The sequence below is a fragment of the Cydia amplana genome, chromosome 2, assembly GCF_948474715.1.
Source record: "Cydia amplana chromosome 2, ilCydAmpl1.1, whole genome shotgun sequence".
Classification (NCBI taxonomy): Eukaryota; Metazoa; Arthropoda; class Insecta; order Lepidoptera; family Tortricidae; genus Cydia; species Cydia amplana.
Window position 1 is genome coordinate 8,193,771 of NC_086070.1, and position 11,996 is coordinate 8,205,766.

Here is an 11,996-nt window from a genome sequence, read left to right on the forward strand (position 1 = left end):
ATTATTTTTATAAATTAGCTAAAAATATTTACATTATCATGAAAGCATTATAGGTAGGTTTTAAGAATTATTGTAGTGTAACAATGTTGTTTATACAGAGTTTCGCTCCCTGATAATAATGAGTACAATAAAATAAATGGCGGAAATAATAATAATTTACTACTTATACCTACCTAAATCCAAGAGGACAAGTGTCAAAATGTATAGCTTTTGTAGGTTTCTGGTTAACCCTTTAGTCCAAAGCAGCAACATAGTTTATAGTACTTGCCATCATACTTGATACAAAAACGCCTCTCTACAATAAAAATTACCGTTCGAAATCGAATAACTAGAAAGGAATATCAAATGGTTAAAGGGATAAGGATTAGTTTTACTAACGTAAACACATATTAAATAAGACTAACAATGATATTAAAAAAAATGCATGAATAACGTGAAACATTTCCACAGAGCTCGAAACAAAAAAGTTTTCCCAAAAACTCATCGTGGTTTGTAATGTGGGCATCGGGAGTGTTTAAATTATAAAATGGCTCCTAAAACAGCTGCTTCCCGTTTGTTTCATTCTTGTTAAAAGACTCTTGATGGAGGCAATACTAATAATTAGTATTATGGTATGTAAGTACGTGATATTAAGTTCTGTTAATAAAACTCAGAGTTTAAACGTTTTTAATCGGTAACTTAAGCTTGGGGCTCTTTCAATTGGGAAAAAAACAACTACAGTAAGGTAGCAGTATTCAATTTTATGGCATGACAATAACTTGTTTAAATTTTTAGCGGTATTATTTACCATCTGACGTGATTCGCAGTAATCATGCAACAAATAGCTCAAAATTATTATATGTAAAACTTTATTTTGTCTTAATAAAAAAAACGATTGGTTATGCATTCCTAGTGTCCGGTACCCCGTGTTCAGAGAATGTGATTGTAAGCGACGCTGTATTGAACGCACGAAATGGAATCGGTGTCCCATTGGGATGAATGGAAAAAAATGTTTTGTAGTAAACGCCACGCCGTGCTGTCCAGTAAAAGATTTACAACGTTCCATTACCTACACCATTCCGATAGCACTTTTGTTAGGATTTCGATCGACACTAACTGCAGAAAACCCTTTTAGGTAGGTACCTACGTTTACTTTAACGGGGAAACTACCGTCACAACAGACTACCTCTCCAGTGTTCTGATTGTTATCACTTATTCAGAGACGAAAAGTAAAAATACACTAAGCGTTCATCTCGAAACCATTCTCGTTTAGGAATAGGTACAACTATAATAAAATGATCCACGTTACGTCTTGTTGAGAGTTTCATATCACGAGAGAAAACTAAAATCGAACACGATATGTAGGACGGCGGGTTCTCAACAATATGATTGATAGTAAACAAGAAATGTACTGAACGAAAATAAACTTAACTTAGTCGGGTTTAGATCAAGTGAAAAATAAGTTTCGACTGCTCTCTGGTAATCTTCAAAAATAACTGAGTGTGAGTTAGAATAGGTTTTCCGAAGGCAGAAAAAGTTGCCTACTCGTATATGTCGGGAATCGTGGGCGTATCATACTATTAGGAGCATATCAGGACCTTCAATCATGGATGACGAGCCCTCGTCAATGAAATAAGTTATTCAACTCACAGTCTTTACTGGATAAGACTGACTACAAATCATAGCACACGTTACACTCCTTATTCAAAGCAAACCAGTGGATTAGACCCAGAGGGCCTACCGCGAACCACGTTCGACATGTTGCCTCCCTGTCACACTTACGTACGAATTTACAAGTGCGACAGAGAGGCAACATGTCGAACGTGGTTCGCGGTAGGCCCTCAGGAACCGCCACAGATGTCATTTTCTCCCGTTCATTCTCATCTGAAGATTGACAGCATGACTTCAATTGTTCTGGATTTCATTTGTTGTTTTTGACAGCGCACTCTATGACACCTTGGCCCTACTATTACGAAAGTTAGTTTCGCGAACATTTTAATATTTTTTTCTACTCCAGCACTTAAATGTGTCAATTAAATGACTGACAGTGATATCTAAAGCAATGTCATTTGAATGCTTTGTCTATAGGCTCATAAGATGACTGCTAGCAGTCATCTTATGAGTATAATACAACTGCTTTATTTTTTTTAAAGATACAAGTTCCGATCATCTTGATTGAAAGAGGTATGTTTTCATTTACAATAATAACTCTTTTTTTTTTAAATAATAACTCAATTTTTTTTAAATAATAACTCTTTTTTTTTAATAATAACTCTTTTTTTTTAATAATAACTCTTTTTTTTTAATAATCTCTTTTTTTTTTTTTTTTTTGCTGTCATAGAAAAAGTAATGTATGCAACAGCTCATAATTGGTTCTTAAAATTCTCGGGTCTTTTTTTACAAAACTCGACTACGTCTCGTTTTGTAACTTCGACCCTTGAATTTTAAGAACCCTTATTATATCACTGTTGCATAAACTACTATTTACTCATACAAGGTTCGCACAAAACTTAAATTTAAACTTAAATTTGTTTTGTACAGAATGTTCTTATTTATTTATTTATCGTATGGCAATTTATTTAAGTAAATTTAGAATGTTTTTATGAAATTTCTGCAATTTATTCAGTAAAAGTGGCAAACCATTTTGCTAGTTAAGAAGTTGTAGTGATTGTACTCGCTCTACACAACGTAGACAAGTCCATGAATCTGACAATGTTGAGTGGAAAAAGCGTTAAAAGGCTGAGCCGCTTTTATGAGACGGCAACGAGCAAGTGTTTTGCGTTGCCTCGTCTCGCCCACTTGTAACCAAACTTGTACCTACGCTTTGAAAAATATGTAAAATTAAATATAAATGAAATATGTAGTAGTATATTAATTATATAGGTTGAGTAGTGCTATTTTTGCCATAAAAAAACTACAACCACTAATATCTAGGAAGTCACTGAAGGCCGTATATTTCTCGCATTTTCACTCGTTGATGTCATATGGTACGGTTATTTGGGGCAATTCCACGGATGCAAATCGCGTATTAATACTCCAGAAACGTACGATACGGTACTGGCAGGAGTTAAAACCAGGCACCCTTGTAAGGAAGTATTTAAGAAAACTCGAATAATGACGCACTACTCACTATACATATTCGAAGTATTGATGTTCGTAAGAAAAAACTTGCCACAGTTTAAACGTGTTGAGGTCACGGGCAAATTAATCAGATCCACGGGGAAACTCAGAACATTGCCGCGACGCATGGCACTTTCATGCAAAAACCCGCGAGTAATCGGCCCGACATACTACGAGCGTCTACCCGCTGAATTACGAATGGAAACATCTAACGAAATATATGAACGTCAACTGAGGGTCCTTTTATTGGATAATCCACTTTATTCAGTAAATGAGTATATGACTTTGACATTTGAAATTGTAAATTGAATCGTGTAAATTTGACATGTTCTCATTTATTGATATTCAACGTAATGTATACCTAGTATTTATTATATTTAGAATATGACGATCATTAAGAGATACTCGTACTTAGTTATTCCCGTATTTTGTTTTGACATGAATTGATAAAATTGTTGACAGAAGATTGATTATTTTTAAGACATTTTTAATTTGTATCTAATAAATAATATCATGTTAATGTTAATGACGATCATAATATAAATTCATGTAGGTTAGTTTAGCATAATTTATAATGTAATTTCGTATTATGAGAATAAATATCTAAATCTAAATCTATATATTCTAGTGTTTTTATTTGTGTATTCTACATGTAGTTTATCAGAATTATTAATAGTTTAGTTGTTTACTAAGTTCTAATAAATAAATTCCTTTTTCTCCTTGCACCAATTTTACATGTCTCTGTTTGGCCCGATGGTTGACTGGTAGAGAATGCCATTAGGCATTAAGTCCGCCATTTGTACATTATTTTTGTATATTGTGCAATAAAGTTTAAATAAATAAATAAATAAATAAAATTAAGATTTGAAGGTTTCTTCTGGTTAAAACAATTTTATTACATGAATTTCAAGTAATTCAATAACTTTGGATCAAGACGTGAGTTTTAGGCGACCTTTACACTGGAAGCGGATCCGCATGCCGCTCCGGTGTGAGGATTGTCTCGCTCACACACCAGAGAACTAGGTTTATTTAAGTACCGTTGCTTTTAAATTAAATACTTATAAATTATCCCTTAAAGGGATAAGTTCGCCTTTGTACTAATGACGAATGTTATTTTTCCTGTTTTGTTCTGATTTTTGTACAATAAAGTGTTTTAATACTACTACTATTTACATTAGTACCTACTGTTAGAAAACTTAAAGACTTTAATCTGCAACTCCTACCAAATAGAATACGTCTCTTTTGTACACGCAAGTAATTAATTACAGGTTCGTCCTTAACTTATTCAGTGTTCGTCGCCGAAAGATAAACACAAATGGAAATGGTAGCAACTAAATCGGATTCAGGTATACAGGGGGCACAAACAATTGAAGCTTATGGAAATCAGGGTCCGTTGTATTTTACCGGATTAAATATACTAGCAATTAGTGCTGGCCCGGCCGTCCCACCGACTAGTTATTTATCGCGAGGTCTTAGACTTAATTAAAACATCTTACTTTGAGCCACCTGGAACTATACAAAACTATACGGATCCTTTTTAAGGAACATTTAATTAGGTCAACGGATTTTACTTCGGCTTCGCTATGATAATTATGTCATATAATTACGTGAGGTTGAATTTTTAGCAGCTTTTAATTGGGTGTTATTCGTTTTGATACTTAAAAAGAGTGACCTAATAAGGCTTTTGATTAATGTTTTTATTCAACCAAAATTATATATGCCTCTGCCAACAAACCGTTGTAAAATGTTAATGAAACTAATAATTGCAATAAAAATAATTAAAAAATAATATGTCTATAAATTTATTAATCCACACCGGATGGCCTATCATAATTAATATTGATGTGTTATTGACACAATATGGTGATATAATATGTAGGTATTTATATTAAATGCTGGACTAATTCTACTAACTTCATTTATTACAAAATAAACTTGTAACTCACCGTCACTTGTTTTTATAAATATTTTTTCTACAGCTTGGTTGACAACTGTAAAGCTTCAGGGTAAGAATACCATGGAGATTTGTAAAAAAACTTTGCACGAAAATGTTACCGACCGAAAATGCGGTATATGAGAATTTTCCTCATTTGGAACCGCGTAATTAAAACAAATGTGCTTAGGTGTTTATTGTAAAGGAATAAAACTCTTTTCTGAAAGAACGCAACAACGATGCCGACCTGGCATTCAGCCAGAGCTAAATTAGATAATGGAGTTTGCGTGCAAAAATATAGGAAACGGAGAACAAAGACAAATGGGGTCGACTCTGACTCTGAAACGGTAAAATAAAATAACAGTGCGAAGATTGAGGCTGCCCCGCGACCGCTGAAACCTTACGCATCACGTGCCTTTAATGTGGTTACACAGAACAAAACAAAAAAGCATTACCTACGGTCTAAATTGACCGTTTCATCTTTCTCAATATCGAAAAATATACACCTGATCCGTAAACAATGCGTAGATTGAACGCCACTTTCTTTGTGTTATGAATAATAGAAGCTGTAGGTACCTTTATATTTTGAAAAGACGTTTAATTTACAGAAACTTCAAAGAGTTTTGCCCTTATTCATTCTGACGTCTGAATTTAAACGTCCATTAGTTAATTGAACCGCATTTTCTCCGCTTTTCTTACAAGAATACTTAAAGAAAGAAAATGGAACGTGAAATCTGTGACAAGCCTTAATAATAAGATTCCGTGTAAGTATTATGATGCAAAAATGCCGCTTAATTATACTAGGTACTGCTAAAAGATCCAGTTTCACCGTCTTACGAGAATCGAGCACCAAATCATAGAGAAAAAAGTACTGCTTACTATTATATTTCTCTATGACCAAATACAACAAATTAAAAAAACTTTTAAGAATTTTAAAAGTACAGCTGTAACAAAATAACAACGGGTTGCACTCCGGGAGTGCCGGCAGAAGTGAAAACTCAATGACTAGTGCAAAATGCACTATGTATAATTGAGGTTAACGCCATCTAGCGTTAGCGTTAATTACTTGAAACCCCTAAGCACATCACTGTTAGTACTCGAGTTATATTAATACCAGTTAGAGCGAAACTCATTAGATGGCATTTAAATCAATAAAGAAAAACTCAATGACATTACATGTAACAGTTTTTCGATCAGCTACAAGTTACAATTTACAAGCGGAAGTCTCTTTCTAACCCTATGTGTTAGAACGAGACTTCCGCTTGTAAATTGTAACTTGTAGCTTTATAAAATAGGCCACAGGTCACGTGTCCGTCTTAACGGTCACGGTTACGGTCACATTTCGAGTACCAACCCATTTTTAGTAAAGATAATTATTTCAGTGTACATAGGGACAAAATTCAGACAAAATAAATACACATGTATCCATTTGTGTCATTCAAACGCTTTTTTAACGCGCGTTGAAAAAGCTGCCGTGCGAATGGGGCCTTGCGCTGTCTGCAGCACTATGTATAATTGACCCATCCTCCTTTCAATTGAAAAACTTTGGTTCCGAAATTGCTGGCGTTTAAAATTCGAAATTCAAATTTTTAGCGTTAATTGTTTAAAATTCGAATAGAAATTGTAAAGTTACCTTGCAGACCACGTATCTAAATATATTTGGTCATGGTATTTTGAGTTTTATTCACCAGTACTAGAGTTCACTTTTATTAGCGATTTCATCAAGATGTAGCTTTATTGAATTATGTCATTGAATTTTTCTTTATTGATTTAAATGCCATCTAAATGAGTGGTCATGTGGTCCTTACGGTCCTTACGGTCACGTGATCGCCTTACGCTGTCTCGAGTTTATCATTTTTCCCACCTCAAAAAGTTCCCAGCGCCGCTAAAGAAGTTTTCACTTCAATAAACACAAAAAGTAAAGTAATATAACAAACAAAATTGGTGGAAATGGAGAGATTCACTCAGTACCTTATTAAGTAGGTACCTATAGCAGCTGGGCTGCCCGTGGCTCCTTTGTGACCGATACGACTTAATACACTTGATACATTTGAACATTTCGTTTGCTTAATATTAAACTGGTAAGATTTAAGCACTAAAACTTAAAAAAATCGTTTGTACCTAATCCTTGTTCAATATCAATTAGGTAATTAGTATACCTACCGGCTGTTTTTTTTAAATCGTAAACTTGTGAATATAAAGAGGTACATTCATATTTTTATCAATACACTCACTCATAAAGCTATAATAATAAATGATTCGTAAGGCGAGTATTTTATATAGGTAACCGGTAAGGTTGTGATCTGCTTTCTGACCAGGGCTATAACCGCGAAAATCGAAGTTCGCAAATTGCGGGCATTTTTCTCTGTCACTCTAATTACGCCTTCATTGGAGTAAAGGAGAAAGATCCCCGCAATTTGCGAAAAACGGTTTTCGCGGTAGCCCCTCTGATGCCATCAGCGGCAGGCGACTGCCAGTCGCCCGTGACTCAACCAATTTACATAGCTTGATACTAACGAAATTACAAATAAATCACGGTTTATTAAGTAGTAAATAAATATTAACCTACACTTAATACTTCCCGTCAACTGCTCTGACTCAAACAAATACTTAACGAGCAACGCGGCCGCGGAAACCCCCTGAATTTGAGAAAGATGTGACGTATTATATTATGCACGGATAAAACCGACCGGACTAAATAATAACGTCGTGAAGCTGGCAACAATGATTTATTATATCGCTTTCCTCGACCGCCCGAATGAACCACATGAAAAATGATCCTCGGTTATTGCTACCAGCATCTCTGCAGTTGACGCTTTGTTTAAGCACAAATGACTCGCACTATGAAGTAAAGTTGTATTCCATCGGACTTAAATATCTTTTTACAGGATCATGACCTAACGCGCCTGTCGCGGCGATATAATAAATCGCTCGCTACATCTGCCAGCCGGGACTCCATGTCGTGTCCAAACGATTTCCCTAAACTCTTTAGTCGATTTGTCTTGTATGATGAGTTCGCGCTGAGCTTATACATGGGTGTTTGGAAGTCAACCGGTGAACCACAATAGATAAATATCCGCAATGGATAATGGAGTCAGAGATCGCAACGCTCTAATTGTCACTTTAGTGCGGAGACTGCGAAACACTTGTGATAAAGGTTTTCTTTTCTTCTCCGTTGCGGAAATTAATTGTCACCTAACGGAAAATAGGGTGGAAGTCCAATTAATTATTAGTCACTTCATTTATTTAACCCAGCGGCGGAGTGCTTCCTTTTGATGTTAATGTCCGCCATTGCCAAGATAAACTTGGCTTACCCTTAAGAGGAAAGGGGACGGCCGCTTTTCCATACAAACTTAGTCCCCATTTTCCTCTTTGAAAATTGACATTACGGAAAATATTTTTACATAATTTGATTTATTTTAACTATAGCTATGCCTATCCCCTATGTTTGAATTATTTCGATTGTTTGATTATTGTAAAAGTTAGGAGCGAAAAACAGATTCCATACTAGGGCTTCCAAATACCGGACTTCTCACAATACCGGTATTAATACCGAAACTGTCTTCATCAATACCGGGATCCCGGGATCCCGGTATTGGATATGAATCGCTTAAAAATATATAGTTTTATTAAAAAGGGGAATTAGAAAGGCTCACTGGAATACCAGATATGTCCTTTAGCTATTACAACAATAAACAATCCGCCATCTGCTATAATTTTATTTCGCACTCCAGGTTGGCAATAATTTTATCCAATTTGTTGACTTCACCTCACCAATCACATTTGTAGTCCAACTTAATCAACCAGACAACATTTTTTTTCAACTTTCCGTCATAATTGGTTTGCCATTAATACAGTTATCCTTGCTCTTTCGTTTTATTTTTTGATAAAATTATAAGAACTAATTATGTTAATGTTAATGTCACTATCATCATATATTCATCACTCACATAACTTCAGGATTCATCCACCACCAACCACCAAATATTTATCTGACGCATAGGCAACGATCTTGTTTCAATGATAAAATGAGGGTTAGAGACCAGTTAGAGTTAGACCAAGTAAAGTCTGCAACGATTTTGATAGCATACGCAGTACGCAGTGCAAGTGTTATTTGTACGTCATAATTTCATAGAATTTTGACGTTTAAAATAACACTTGCACTGCGCGTGCTATCAAAATCGTTGCAGACTTTTCTTGTTCTAACTCTAGATGCGTCTGACGTTTAGTAAGCTTTTTGAATTTTTTGATACAGCCGAATATATTGGATTTAAAGGGTTTATACTGCGCATTTCCCTTTTTTTTTTTAAATACCGGGATCCCGGTATTGCCTTTAAAAATACCGGTATTGAAAAATGCGTCTAAAAAGACGGGATCCCGGGATCCCGAAATACCGGGATCCCGGTATTAGAAGCCCTATTCCATACAAATGTTTAAATGCTTCTAACTCTAATAATAATTAAAAATTCGATTATCGATGATAATTAAAAAAATCAAACGTAGGGATAGCTGGGGTTGATATACAACTCATCATCTTCCTCGCGTTGTCCCGGCATTTTGCCACGGCTCATGGGAGTCTGGGGTCCGCCTGGCAACTAATCCTAGTAATTGACGTAGGCACTAGTTTTTACGAAAGCGACTGCCATCTGTACGGATTTGATGGTCGTTCTTGTCTACGTGACAGCGTGATAAAACGATGTCCGTCACTTTCTTTCCCACGGTGTTAAACAGTGACAGTTATTTTATCACGTGGATAAAGATGGATAAAGCTATCCATAATAGGCTGGCTGACCTTCCAACCCAGAGGGTAAACTAGGCCCGTATTGGGATTAGTCCGGTTTCCTCACGATATTTTCCTTCACCGAAAAGCGACTGGTAAATAATGTAAATATCAAATGATATTTCGTACATAAGTTCCGAAAAACTCATTGGTACGAGCCGGGGTTCGAACCCGCGACCTCCGGATTGCAAGTCGCACGCTCTTACCGCTAGGCCACCAGCGCTTGATATACAACTATTTGTGTCATAATATTTTCAATAATTTTAATATCCAAAGAGGAAAATGAGGACTACGTTTGTATGAAAAGGCGAAATCGCGCGGGTCCTCCACTTTCGTCTTAAAGCAGCGTAATTCGTATTTTTTAAGTAATGTTGCTCAATTTCGTAAATGGTTGCATTTTGACACTGATGTTAGGGTAAAGTGTCTAGGTCTGTACTCCGCCCAACTCGAAGTTGAACAAGATTATGATTAGCCGCAATAACACCGCATCTTTATAAACAAAGAGGTTTTAATACCAACTTTTGTTTCTAAACAAGAGCTGCTCTTAAAATTGGCAAAAGTTTGAATGAAATGTGACTTAACTCGCGGCATTTTCTGCCGTCAGCTGCGGTGATCTCATCGCCTCCCTAATGTAACGAAATAAAAAATAATATTCATTCAGATACAACTGAACTGATATGAAAATCGTTTGTTCAAATCATCACGATAAAACTTTTTAAGTAATTTTTTTGATAGCCTAAAATAAGTTTCAGCAACTGAATTTCACGCAACGCTTTCAGAAACATGATTTGGAAGATATTTTGTAATAAAAACTTATGGTGTTAAAATCATGATTTAATTTAAAATCCTCATGATTAAATCATCCCTGATTAAATATAACTGAAATTTAATCATGATTATTTGTAATTTGGTTGAATATATATTATTTCAACTCATTAAAAAAATTCTTTTAAGTAAATGTTATTACATGTTATTAATTTTCGTATTAACCTAGAATGTTCATCAGTTTATCAAAATTTAATGCAAATCGACCACTAAACGTGTTTTATAATAAATAAAATAGGTATTACTAGGTAAACACATGTGACTGTACCTACTGTAAATGAAGTAGTTACGGTAAAACTAATATTGTTTTAAATAATATATGATTTGATCAACTAAAACGTAGGTTTAAATAACCATCTGTCCGAATAATTTAATCATTTTTTGATCTGATTGGTAAACTCATGATTGAATTCGCAATCAAGTTGCTGTGGTTAACCTTTTCTCGTGTCAAACACAAGAAGATGTCACACTCAGACGCCACGCTACCGAAGTGTCAAAACTGAAATTGAACTTTATGCATATGCACGTAGGTCTATGTTGCTCTGTGGTTGTGACCTGCGGTTCAGATATATATATCCGTCGTCGTTGGCCTCGAAAAGGTTAAGAATTATAAGTATAACCATTTTCAATCTTAGTTTCAGTGAAACTAATTTTTGGCCAACTCTGTTTTAAATGAAGGCAATGAGATCGCCGCATCGCCGGCACGATGCTCGACGGTGCTTAGGTACTGCAGTTGGCCTACTTTATTCGACTAAGGAAACATTTATTACATGTTAAGAGCCCCTTAAGTCTATACAGTTGCCAAAGACGTATAATAGTGTATAAATGTAAACGAAATGAGCATATACATGAGTTCGAATACGACCCCTAATTCTAAACTTTAAAGCTTCTATAAAACCTCCCTCCGAGGCACGTTCCGTCGAAATATGAATAGCTACGCCTGAAAATGTCCCTCGGTTTGTTATTTGAAATCGGCAATATCGATGAATTTTGTATTGCGTGACTTTAGTGTCGAGTTTTAATACTTTAGGGAAATTCGTCCCCTTTAGGGGTAGTCCTCTGTCGTTCCCCTACTAATATTGGATTTTCACATCTGTGTATACAAACTTTGTTTCCGAATGAAAAATAATGTCATTTAAACTTGTTCTTTTCTTTCACGACTTGTCTTCACCTGGCTGTGTTGTGTTTAGTTATGTAAAGAATATGTACATAAAATAATCAGCTGAATCAGAAATGCTATTTAAACACAAACAATACAATTGTAAATACATATATAATCTTATGCCTTTAAACGTGCAATTCTTGTAGGTATATATAAATATATATTTCGGGGATCTCGGAAACGGCTCTAATGATTTC